Here is a 9,835-nt window from a genome sequence, read left to right as displayed (position 1 = left end):
TTTTATTTTCTGCTTTACAAGACAGTGCACATTTTCAGACTCTGAAAAACCCAGCATCCTACAGATGTCACATAACTAACACATACCCTCAAGCTATTATTGAAACAAACACATATTTATTATGCAAACATTTAAATGACTTGTTATGGTGCCAAAATGTCTCAGGACAGAAACTAATTTGATGCAGTCTCAATAAGGGCCTAAACCGTTCACTTTTCCCCCAGGGCTCAGACATCCTTGGCAACGTTATGAAATAGCTGTGAGCTGGAATCAGATGACAGAAAGGCTTGAGTGTGTTTTAGAGTGCATCAAACTTTCTTCTGTATGCACTAGAAGCCAGATTTGTAAATAATTTTTTTCCTTGCAACCACATTTTGCCCAGGGATACAAAAAGACAGAATTAGATCCTTGAGATACTATTTGGAAAATACCTTGTTTTATTAGAGTTAGCACAGAACTAGATAAGGAGCTAGAAAATCATACTTGGGAACGACAGTTCTTACAACATTCACCATACTGTACTTTCATCACCAGCTGCAGGAACTGATTGCAAGCCTGTGTTATCTGCTGCAGTTTTCTTGATAATTCCCCAGTTAGTTAAACTGGAAAGCACTATGACTGCGGCACAATAATCTATTCATTTAGTTAAGAAGGAAAGTAGATGCTTACCTATGGCATTCACAGCAGGATCACAGGGCATCCTGTTGTCAGTGTTCTAGTATTCAAATGAACATAAACTTCTACGGGATGGTTTAAAACCAATAATCAAGGAAAAGACAAAAGAAAAGGAACAATGAGAAAGATAACATTTTACTTGCAGGCCTGACTGCTTGACTTGATTTAACCTGAACATAATTATGGGCACTGTAATGGTCTTCTCTGCATTATTTATCGCCGGTGATACTGGATATGATGGAGATTGAAAATGGGTACAGATAAGGGCACGTTATTGTTTTAGTATATAGCCAGCTGTGCCACCTGTCTCGCCTCTGTGCACATGGTCATGCCAACATATCCTCAGCTGGTGTAAATTGGCGTAATACCATTGACTTCAATGGAGCTATGGTAGTTTACATCAGCTGAGGAACAGCCACATTATTCTCATCTTGTAAGGGGAGGAGGACTGTAATGTACATTTCTTTCAAGTAACATTTTATAGAAGGGAGGAAACGTGAAATTTCAGTGAGAACTACTTAACAGTAATGCCATCTGCAGCACTGCACACACACATATGCACACGCTGCATTGTATATGAAGGGGCATATCCTTTCAGAAATGGCTACAACCATCTTTATAATTGACTGAGAAGCTGCTGGCACTAGGAAGAGCAGGAGCTACCTCTTAGTGCTAAACAGATCAGTACAAACTGTATTGGACAAAGCACTGGAGAATAATCTGTAGGAGACAATCATTTACTGCCTCTTGGGGAATGGGCTAGATTTCTTAAAAGGTCTTTTCCACCTCTAATTTCTTTGATTCCATTAAGTACGCTGAAAGTTTATTTAGTTTATTCTTGGAATAAGCACCAAGAACTCCCAGTGAAATTTGAGCCAAAGTTTTTAAAGGATCTTTCTTTGTATTGTTATTTTATTATTATTTTATTTTGGTTTGTAGAATACATTAATCAGTGCATGTACCAAAAGAATAATAATTAAAACAGCATTTTACAAAACTGGCACAATATCTCTCTCAAGCCATTAGCTCTCTTAGCCTCTACTGCCCCCTCTGATCCTGACACTACACCCTTCAGAAAAACCAGGGGAAACAGGTAGAAGGGTCAATATACTGTGAGGATCATGACATCCTGACTCTGGTGATGCGTGTTTGGGTTAGTTCTAGAGTCAAGGATCTCTCTCCAATGATGCCCTGCCAGCAACCCTCTCTTGTGGAAATTAGTTAATTCAAGTGTTTAAAATGCTTGAAACTGCCACAGAATCTCACAAGCAGAGAACCAATTTAACCTGAATACCTATGTTTCTAACCTCACCATAACAGTGTTTCTGGATATATAGTCACATGCATATCATGGGGGTTGTGAAATCTTTATAGCCATTTTGTGTCCTCAGTTCATGTGCATATTTCTCATTGCTGGCAATAGGTGTATGATGTTGGTTTCATAGGTTACAATAGAACTATTAGATAATTTTGTGCATTCTTTCATTATTATGGAATTCATAGAATCATAGAGTATCAGGGTTGGAAGGGACCTCAGGAGGTCATGGAATCCATGAAGCAGGACCGACACCAACTAAATCATCCCAGCCAGGGCTTTGTCAAGCCGGGCATTAAAAACCTCTATGGATGGAGATTCCACCACCTCCCTAGGTAACCCATTCCAGTGCTTCACCACCCTCCTAGTGAAATAGTGTTTTCTTATATCCAGCTAGACCTCCCCCACTGCAACTTGAGACCATTGCTTCTTGTTCTGTCATCTGACACCACTGAAAACAGTGGAGCTCCATCCTCTTTGGAACCCCCCTTCAGGTAGTTGAAGGCTGCTATCAAATCCCCCTTCACTCTTCTCTTCTGCAGACTAAATAATCCTAGTTCCCTCAGCCTCTCCTCGTAAGTCATGTACCCCAGCCCCCTAATAATTTTTATTGCCCTCCGCTGGACTCTCTCCAATTTGTCCACTTCCCTTCTGTAGTGGGGGGACGAAAACTGGACACAATACTCCAGATGTGGCCTCACTAGTGCCGAATAGAGGGGAATAATCACTTTCTTCGATCTGCTGGCAATGCTCCTACTAATACAGCCCAACATGCCATTGGCTTTTTTGGCAACAAGGGCACACTGTTGACTCATATCCAGCTTCTCATCCACTGTAATCCCCAGGTCCTTTTCTGCAGAACTGCTGCTTAGCCAGTTGGTCCCCAGCCTGTAGCAGTGCATGGGATTCTTCCTTCCTAAGTGCAGGACTCTGCACTTGTCCTTGTTGAACCTCATCAGATTTCTTGTGGCCCAATCCTCCAATTTGTCTAGGTCACTATGGACTCTATCCTACCCTCCAGCATATCTACCTCTCCCCCCAGTTTAGTGTCATCTGTGACCTTGCTGAGTGTGCAATTCATCCCATCATCCAGATTATTAATAAAGATGTTGAACAAAACTGGCCCCAGGACCAACCCCTGGGGCACTTCACTTGATACCAGATGTCAACTAGACATTGAGCCATTGATCACTACCCGTTGAGCCCAACAATCTAGCCAGCTTTCTATCCACCTCATCATCCATTCATCCAATCCCCATACTTCTTTAACTTGCTGGCAAGAATACTGTGGGAGACCGTATCAAAAGCTTTGGTAAAGTCAAGATATATCACATCCACTGCTTTCCACAGAGCCAGTTATCTCAATCAGGTTGGTCAGGCATGACTTGCCCTTGGTGAATCCATGTTGGTTGTTTCTGATCACCTTCCTCTCCTCCAAGTGCTTCAAAATGGATTCCATGATTTTGCCGGGGACTGAAGTGAGGCTGACCGGTCTGTAGTTCCCCAGGTTCTCTTTATTCCCCTTTTTAAAGATAGGCACTATATTTGCCTTTTTCCAATCATCCTGGACCTCCCCCAATTGCCATGAATTTTCAAAGATAATGGCCAATGGCTCTGCAATCACATCAGCCAACTCTCTCAGCACCATTGGATGCATTAGATCTGCACCCATGGACTTGTACATGTCAGGCTTTTCTAAATAGTCCTTAACCTGTTCTTCCACCACTGAGGGCTGCTCACCTCCTTCCCATATTGTGTTGCCCAGTGCAGCAGTCTTGGACCTGACCTTGTCTGTGAAGATCGAGGCAAAAAAAAGCATTGAGTAATTCAGCTTTTTCCACATCATCTGTCACTGTGTTGCCTCCCCCATTCAGTAAGGGTCCCATACTTTCCCTGACTTTCTTCTTGTTGCTAACATACCTGTAGAAACCCTTCTTGTTACCCTTCTCATCCCTTGCTAGCTGCAACTCCAATTGTGCCTTGGCTTGCCTGATCATACTCCTGCATGCTCTAGTAATATTTTTATAGTCCTCCCTAGTCATCTGTCCAAATTTTCACTTCTTGTAAGCTTCTTTTTTGAGTTTAAGCTCACCGAAGATTTCACTAAACCAAGCTGGTTGCCTGCCATATTTGCTATTCTTTCTGCACATCAGGATGGTTTGTTCCTGCACCCTCAAAAAGGCTTCTTTAAATTAAACTAGCTCTCCTGGACTCCTTTCCTCCTCATATTAGCCTCCCAGGGGATCCCGCCCATCAGTTCCCTAAGGGAGTCAAAGTCTGCTTTTCTGAAGTCCCGGCTCCATATTTTGCTACTCTCCTTTCTTCCTTTTGTCAGGATCCTGAACTCAACAATCTCATGGTCACTGCTGCCTAGGTTGCAACCCACTTCTACTTCCCCTACCAATTCTTCTCTGTTTGTAAGCAGCAGATCAAGAGGAGCACAGCCCCTAGTTGGTTCCTCCAGCACTTGTACCAGGAAGTTGTCGCCAACACTCTCCAAAAACTTCCTGGATTGTCTGTGCATTGCTGTATTGCTCTCCCAGCAGATGTCAGGGTGATTGAAGTCCCCCATTAGAACCAGGGCCTGTGATCTAGAAACTTTAGTTCATTGTCCGAATTAAGTTAACTGTGCTTTTGCATAATTCACTCACAATTCAGAATTGAAACAAACATCATACAAATTATATATGTATTATGTATATGTATTATGATTATATAAAATAATATATCATACAAATTTGTATGATATATTATTTTATATAATCATAATCATGCATGCAAGATATTTTAGCTGTTGCTGTCATTGTTCTCAAAAACCATCTGCTGCCACCAAGAAACATTTAGGATTCTGGGTGAAAAAACCTCTCTCTTGCAAATGACTTTTTGGAAGAGGGTTAGTAGGAATCACATGAAGTCAATAAGGATAACATACTTTGATTATTTTATGTACAACAGCCACCAAAGTCTTAATCATGTAGAAGTGTGGTTTTAATTTCTGCTCTGAAATGAGGCACAAGCAATTGTATAACATGTATTGTACTCTGTCAAACATTTCACTTATTTCACAACCTGCAGACAATGTGAGAGCCACATCTCCATGTGTTATTGTAGTATGTTCATTTCAATATTGTGTCACAATTGTTCCAGTGATAGATATAGATGTGTGTTCCAGGCTACATGGCTGTATCTGGCTTAAAGTTTACAAAGTACTTCCCAAGTTACCACCTGGAACAGGCAGAGAAAAGTAATCCAACCTCAGACACATGTTATGAATAGAGGTCATTTCCAGAACTGTTTTATATTTGCTTACACATGGATATACTTATGGCTGTGACAAGAGTCATACCTCAAGCCTCAACACATTAGAAATGAAATAACAAGTTGCAGTCTTATTTCAGCATGTTACAGTTCAGCAAAGAGTCCTTGTCGTCACTGATATTATTACATAATTGCTTTTAAAATTTGTAAAATTATTTCTCTTTAATTATTATTTTTACTGATTACCTTTAAATATTCATAGTTCTTCATGGCAAGGGGAAAAAGTTCCTACATACCATGAGAGAGGCTATTCCTATGGTGTATCTGACACAAGGGCAGTAATGGAAATATCATAGAAATCTTGTTTTCATGAGTTCTCCAGACTACTTTGATTCAGATGTTTCAGGTAAATAGATAAATTTGAAATGTTTTATCTGTTCCATATCTCCAAATTCCAACTCTACTTGAGTTCTGGTTGTCTTAATAGCATGGAGAAAGTGAAGGTGAAGGAAAAGAAGAGAAGAAAGAGAGAAGTGACTGACTACATTTCTATTGCTATAATTTAATAAAACTTTCTACTTGAAGACAAATCATTCTGAAGTCTGCAACACTGTAAAGACTCATAGAAATTAGATCTGGGAAAGAACCACTTAGATCATTCAGTGAATCTTCCTACTAATGCAGGTTTCTTATTCACCACCTATATTTGAATCTAGTTTTGAAAGTTTGAAAGGACTTAATTAAAATGTACTTATGCTCCTGGTTGCTCCACAGAAAACTTTATTTCTCTGTTTTCCTGTGTGTCTTCTTTCTTTTGATACTTTGTAGAGTTTCAATTCTTTTCTTTTCTTCTTTCAGTACATTTTCTAAATTCACTATGGAAAAATGATTATATTATTATATTCATGAGATAGATTGTATTATCTGAACAGTATTTACCAAGTTATGGATTTTCTACATGGAGCAAGAGTATTTGGGTACCTCTTCATTTCCACAGATGATTTTTCTTCCTTTCTAGCCCCTAATCATACATCTATCTTTGTCAAGCTCCATTTACTATAAAATAGCTCAGGAATAGTTCTTCGTGATTCAAGTCCTTTATTATTCCTCATTACCTGATGCTCCATCTAACATAATTACATCTGTATACTGGGAAATTGGCCTTACACTAATTATCCCAGTTGTTTGTATTGTAATATGCTTGACAAAGATGAATTCTTAGCAAGTCTTTTTATTACATAAAGAAGTTTACCACTATGTATGTAAACTATGTTCTTGACTTCAAAGTCCAAAACCATATCTTGAACGTTAGCATTTAACACCCATTGTTTCATGTTCTCTGTGTATATAAAATCTCCCCATTATATTTTCCACTGTATGCATCTGATGAAGGAGCTGTAGCTCACGAAAGCTTATGCTCTAATAAATTTGTTAGTCTCTAAGGTGCCACAAGTACTCCTTTTCTTTTTAGCATTTAATCTGAAATTTCTGACAGTAAGATGTCCAAAGCAATCTCCTTCAGTTGAAGGCCAGTAAAGTCTTAATGAATTGTAACACCTTAGTTAGACAGGAATCAATCTTCCTAGTTCTATTCCTATTCTAAGTTACAGGATCTTTGTAAAATAGCTCAAGTCTCCAGAGATCACTCCTGAAATGAAATGAGACATCTTTTGCCAAATAGCAGCGAGTGTAGTTTGGTGGGTAGGACAGATAAGGGATGACTATTAGTTTATATTCCTGACACTCACTGATTTGTTGCGTGATCCAGTGTATTTCATTCTGTGCCTGATTTACTCTTTGGTGAAATGAGCATAATAATGCAGTACCTACTTAATGCATGCTTGTAAAACATCTCAAGATGTTATGACAAGAAATGGGCCCAAATTAAAAAGCTCAGATCTGATCATCTCCTAATTTCTGCAAATTCAGATCCAGATCTAATCATTTTGGCTCAAGTCTCTTTCAAAATATTGCTAATTCATGTTTGTTACAAATGTAGCTATTTTTGTGATGATATAATGGAACACTTTCTTTTGCCCACATCACTTTCTTGTGATGTGGGCAAAAGTTGGTATTTGTTTCAGTGGCTGATACCTGTGGAATATAATTGCACAATTGATTCTTATACAGTGCATAAACTGATGGCTTGTATAAAACAAATACTAGAGCTCTGCAAACAAGAGCCCTAAAGTAAAAGAAAAACTCAGTTGAAACTGCTGAGTTTTACCTTGGTTTTCATCAAAATAATTAATTTAGCATGTGTTTGGTATAATCTGTACATGGGCCCAAATTTGCATGAAGCTGGGCTTGGGTTCACTTAAAAGTAATTTTCAGGAGGTTTTAAGTTTTATAATAAAAGTTTTATACATTTCTGATAAAAAGCAGAGGTGGGAAAATATTTTCAATGAAAAGTAAAACTTCTTACCCACAAGAACCAGAACATAAACAGAACCAAACCTGAGGTTTGTAAAAGAAGGACTAAGGGGTTTTTTGGAGGCAGGGGGAGAGGGGGAGGAGGGATTTTTTTATTTCTTGGCCCTATATGCATTCTGGTTTTGGCTGGAAGTAGAAAATTAAAATATTACAAAAGAGACTTGTTGCAGTGTTTCAAGTCTGGCTGTAAGCAGGATGTAATCCAAAACTTAGAAGAAAGTCTATCTCGTGGATTTTTATGCCTACAAGCTTCCGATAATATTCAGATTGTTGGATGCTTCTCTTGAAATGGAAACTTCTGAGGTTTGGCCAACAGCATGCCATAGTCCTCTGGCCAGGAAGATAATGTGAATCAGCAGTTGAATATTCCTTAGGACCCTGCAAGGTGCTGAACACCAACAACTCACATTGAAAACAAAGATGGTCCCAACACCTCACAGGACAAGCTTAAACTTCTCACAGAATCAGATCCTTAGATTCTATTGTTGTTTCTTTTTCAGAACTTTTCTATCTAGTATATTGCATGACCCTGGTGATTTTGCCCATTTTAAAAGCACCTACAGAACATCTGAACTTGACATTTTGCTTTTCAATGCTTTTTAGTATCCACATTTTCCTTTCTTGAAATCAACTACCCTTGTGTTAATATTTCTTACCAGTTAATTAATCTCCTGGGTGCTGTGTCTCCTGCAAGTTGTGTTGTGTCACCTGCTGTAAGTTAGTATCATTGTAAGAAAATCGGATAAGCATTGCTAGATATGATGTGGTTGAAGGAAGACTGGGAATCTATGCATGTAAGTGCAGTGATTTAGGTTCAAGCAGGATGAAGAAGCTGTATTATTGTTAAAAGAAATTCAAAAGAGGGATCAGAAGGTTCTTCTCCAGAAATGTTTAAAATACTTAGTACTATTTCCTACTTTTTAGAAGATTTTTTGCACATGCCAACAAGTAAGTTTACCTACTATCGAATGCTAATTTGCCAAAGGCAAGTTATAGTCTCTTTAAAAAATCCACCAAAAACCACCAGGAGCTCAAAACACTAACATACTTCCCATTAGACACAAATTTTACAACATGCCAAATGTGAGCACTACTGATCTAAAAATATACCAATAACCTATGAAACCAAAGCAGATTATTCGCTTCCTTACAAGTAAGAATACTGGACTTCTGTATTTGTTTTCCGTCCACAGTAATGGTCTTCCATGGACACAATTATGTCCCTAAACATCTCTATAAAACATCAAGGCACATTTCACTGTAATGTATGACACTAGATTCTATGTCCAACAACACGTCTAATTTTCTTCACTGTTGCTGAAAATAGGAGACAGCTGAAAGCATCAATACCCTTAGAGAACTTTATTAAGATTCCATAAACTCATTTTTGGTTTGCATGAGGTATATATAGATTGTTAATGTTTTGGCAGCACATCCCCAAATATGGACAATGAAAGGCCAATTTTGGTCTTGATGTCTGCTGTCCATGTTCCACCTTAAAATACTGGGGTGTTGTAATAATTCAGTACATTATGTTGTATTAAACCTATATTTTTTATGCAGGGTTCCCCTTCCAGACTGCAGTACCAAAAAAACAGTGATCCTCTATAGCTTTAGCTTCATATTGTAGACCCTGACAGATTTTCTTCATCTGGACATGAGAATACACAGTGTGTTTTCCCTGCTTATAATTTCACTGTATGCTGTGGTCCTAGTAGTAGATGTGTAGGCAACTGCTTAAATAGCATTAAAAGGATTTTAGACATATTTTGGAAATGGTTTATTGTGTAAGACCATGTTGACCAGGCACCTGTCCTTCAGTTAAATCTTCAGGAAATAAAAGCCCATATAATTTAAGAAGGAAAAAGTCTGAAAAAGAAAAAAAATAATCTTCAAGCACACATCTTTGAATTTTTTTCCTGGATACACTCACTTTATTTTTAAAATTTGCATTTGTAAAGTATTACAATTCACTCATTAAGGATGGTTCCACTCTGTCCTTTCTTTTCTTTACACTTTTGATGTCTTTTGGGCTTCTACATACTGTTTTCTTAAAGAAAAACAAAGTGAAGCAAATCTGATGTAATGTAAATTAGCCGGGAAAGCCGTGTTCTGCTGTCTTAATTATGTACAAATATTGATTTGAGCATGCCA

This window comes from Lepidochelys kempii, chromosome 4 (genome assembly GCF_965140285.1).
Source record: "Lepidochelys kempii isolate rLepKem1 chromosome 4, rLepKem1.hap1, whole genome shotgun sequence".
Classification (NCBI taxonomy): domain Eukaryota; kingdom Metazoa; phylum Chordata; order Testudines; family Cheloniidae; genus Lepidochelys; species Lepidochelys kempii.
Note: the sequence above shows the minus strand (reverse complement) of the source record.